The 3299-nt window shown below is 47.2% G+C and overlaps 6 non-coding genes across 6 annotated transcripts; all 6 read right to left on the bottom strand.

Moving 5' to 3' along the window:
• Window positions 1-283: 283 nt before the first annotated feature.
• On the bottom strand, window positions 284-402 carry LOC123126777 (5S ribosomal RNA). Its single transcript, XR_006461999.1, has one exon. It is a non-coding gene; the product is annotated as a 5S ribosomal RNA (ribosomal RNA).
• A 370-nt stretch (window positions 403-772) lies between these two features.
• On the bottom strand, window positions 773-891 carry LOC123126553 (5S ribosomal RNA). Its single transcript, XR_006461790.1, has one exon. It is a non-coding gene; the product is annotated as a 5S ribosomal RNA (ribosomal RNA).
• An 810-nt stretch (window positions 892-1701) lies between these two features.
• LOC123126552 (5S ribosomal RNA) lies at window positions 1702-1820 on the bottom strand. Its single transcript, XR_006461789.1, has one exon. It is a non-coding gene; the product is annotated as a 5S ribosomal RNA (ribosomal RNA).
• Window positions 1821-2189: 369 nt separating this feature from the next.
• On the bottom strand, window positions 2190-2308 carry LOC123126768 (5S ribosomal RNA). Its single transcript, XR_006461990.1, has one exon. It is a non-coding gene; the product is annotated as a 5S ribosomal RNA (ribosomal RNA).
• A 370-nt stretch (window positions 2309-2678) lies between these two features.
• LOC123126615 (5S ribosomal RNA) lies at window positions 2679-2797 on the bottom strand. The gene has a single exon (XR_006461848.1). It is a non-coding gene; the product is annotated as a 5S ribosomal RNA (ribosomal RNA).
• Window positions 2798-3167: 370 nt separating this feature from the next.
• On the bottom strand, window positions 3168-3286 carry LOC123126603 (5S ribosomal RNA). Its single transcript, XR_006461837.1, has one exon. It is a non-coding gene; the product is annotated as a 5S ribosomal RNA (ribosomal RNA).
• Between the last annotated feature and the right edge of the window lie 13 nt (window positions 3287-3299).

Raw genomic sequence — 3299 nt, 5'->3', positions numbered from 1 at the left:
GTTGCCTAATAATGGATAATGCCCTATATATACTACTTACTCCCCCCCTCAAACACAGAGACGAGTTTACCACGGTTTCCACCCCTCCCTCTATACCGCAGCAACACGTATTTTTTTACCCCTTTCAGAACGCGCTCCTCGCGCCACAAAGCCGCCTCTAGACGCGTGACCAATGAGCAGCGAGCTAAAACATATCGCAAATGTCAAAAATAATATAATGGGGTTAATATATACCACGCACATGTGATATGTTTGTCATGAGGCGCCAAAAATAATTAAAAAGGGAATGCAACACGAGGACTTCCCAGGAGGTCACCCATCCTAGTACTATTCTCGCCCAAGCACGCTTAACTTCGGAGTTCTGATGGGATCCGGTGCTTTAGTGCTGGTATGATCGCATCCAACATGTTACCCCCGCCTTCGTCCCTTATGCTTGCCACTCCCAGGTCCACTGCAAAGATGATTGTCATTCTTACTACCATTACAACCGTTGCCTAATAATGGATAATGCCCTATATATACTACTTACTCCCCCCCTCAAACACGGAGACGAGTTTACCACGGTTTCCACCCCTCCCTCTATACCGCAGCAACACGTATTTTTTTACCCCTTTCAGAACGCGCTCCTCGCGCCACAAAGCCGCCTCTAGACGCGTGACCAATGAGCAGCGAGCTAAAACATATCGCAAATGTCAAAAATAATATAACGGGGTTAATATATACCGCGCACATGTGATATGTTTGTCATGAGGCGCCAAAAATAATTAAAAAGGGAATGCAACACGAGGACTTCCCAGGAGGTCACACATCCTAGTACTACCCTCGCCCAAGCACGCTTAACTTCGGAGTTCTGATGGGATCCGGTGCTTTAGTGCTGGTATGATCGCATCCAACATGTTACCCCCACCTTCGTCCCTTATGCTTGCCACTCCCAGGTCCACTGCAAAGATGATTGTCATTCTTACTACCATTACAACCGTTGCCTAATAATGGATAATGCCCTATATATACTACTTACTCCCCCCTCAAACACGGAGACGAGTTTACCACGGTTTCCACCCCTCCCTCTATACCGCAGCAACACGTATTTTTTTACCCCTTTCAGAACGCGCTCCTCGCGCCACAAAGCCGCCTCTAGACGCGTGACCAATGAGCAGCGAGCTAAAACATATCGCAAATGTCAAAAATAATATAACGGGGTTAATATATATCGCGCACATGTGATATGTTTGTCATGAGGCGCAAAAAATAATTAAAAAGGGAATGCAACACGAGGACTTCCCAGGAGGTCACCCATCCTAGTACTACTCTCGCCCAAGCACGCTTAACTTCGGTGTTTACCCCCGCCTTCGTCCCTTATGCTTGCCACTCCCAGGTCCACTGCAAAGATGATTGTCATTCTTACTACCATTACAACCGTTGCCTAATAATGGATAATGCCCTATATATACTACTTACTCCCCCCCTCAAACACGGAGACGAGTTTACCACGGTTTCCACCCCTCCCTCTATACCGCAGCAACACGTATTTTTTTACCCCTTTCAGAACACGCTCCTCGCGCCACAAAGCCGCCTCTAGACGCGTGACCAATGAGCAGCGAGCTAAAACATATCGCAAATGTCAAAAATAATATAACGGGGTTAATATATACCGCGCACATGTGATATGTTTGTCATGAGGCGCCAAAAATAATTAAAAAGGGAATGCAACACGAGGACTTCCCAGGAGGTCACACATCCTAGTACTACCCTCGCCCAAGCACGCTTAACTTCGGAGTTCTGATGGGATCCGGTGCTTTAGTGCTGGTATGATCGCATCCAACATGTTACCCCCGCCTTCGTCCCTTATGCTTGCCACTCCCAGGTCCACTGCAAAGATGATTGTCATTCTTACTACCATTACAACCGTTGCCTAATAATGGATAATGCCCTATATATACTACTTACTCCCCCCTCAAACACGGAGACGAGTTTACCACGGTTTCCACCCCTCCCTCTATACCGCAGCAACACGTATTTTATTACCCCTTTCAGAACGCGCTCCTCGCGCCACAAAGCCGCCTCTAGACGCGTGACCAATGAGCAGCGAGCTAAAACATATCGCAAATGTCAAAAATAATATAACGGGGTTAATATATATCGCGCACATGTGATATGTTTGTCATGAGGCGCAAAAAATAATTAAAAAGGGAATGCAACACGAGGACTTCCCAGGAGGTCACCCATCCTAGTACTATTCTCGCCCAAGCACGCTTAACTTCGGAGTTCTGATGGGATCCGGTGCTTTAGTGCTGGTATGATCGCATCCAACATGTTACCCCCGCCTTCGTCCCTTATGCTTGCCACTCCCAGGTCCACTGCAAAGATGATTGTCATTCTTACTACCATTACAACCGTTGCCTAATAATGGATAATGCCCTATATATACTACTTACTCCCCCCCTCAAACACGGAGACGAGTTTACCACGGTTTCCACCCCTCCCTCTATACCGCAGCAACACGTATTTTTTTACCCCTTTTAGAACGCGCTCCTCGCGCCACACAGCCGCCTCTAGACGCGTGACCAATGAGCAGCGAGCTAAAACATATCGCAAATGTCAAAAATAATATAACGGGGTTAATATATACCGCGCACATGTGATATGTTTGTCATGAGGCGCCAAAAATAATTAAAAAGGGAATGCAACACGAGGACTTCCCAGGAGGTCACACATCCTAGTACTACCCTCGCCCAAGCACGCTTAACTTCAGAGTTCTGATGGGATCCGGTGCTTTAGTGCTGGTATGATCGCATCCAACATGTTACCCCCGCCTTCGTCCCTTATGCTCGCCACTCCCAGGTCCACTGCAAAGATGATTGTCATTCTTACTACCATTACAACCGTTGCCTAATAATGGATAATGCCCTATATATACTACTTACTCCCCCCCTCAAACACGGAGACGAGTTTACCACGGTTTCCACCCCTCCCTCTATACCGCAGCAACACGTATTTTTTTACCCCTTTCAGAACGCGCTCCTCGCGCCACAAAGCCGCCTCTAGACGCGTGACCAATGAGCAGCGAGCTAAAACATATCGCAAATGTCAAAAATAATATAACGGGGTTAATATATATCGCGCACATGTGATATGTTTGTCATGAGGCGCAAAAAATAATTAAAAAGGGAATGCAACACGAGGACTTCCCAGGAGGTCACCCATCCTAGTACTACCCTCGCCCAAGCACGCTTAACTTCGGAGTTCTGATGGGATCCGGTGCTTTAGTGCTGGTATGATCGCATCCAACATGTTACCCC

Source organism: Triticum aestivum, chromosome 5D, assembly GCF_018294505.1.
Source record: "Triticum aestivum cultivar Chinese Spring chromosome 5D, IWGSC CS RefSeq v2.1, whole genome shotgun sequence".
In the NCBI taxonomy this organism is placed as follows: Eukaryota; Viridiplantae; Streptophyta; class Magnoliopsida; order Poales; family Poaceae; genus Triticum; species Triticum aestivum.
Note: the sequence above shows the minus strand (reverse complement) of the source record. Positions and strands in the feature narration are given on the sequence as shown.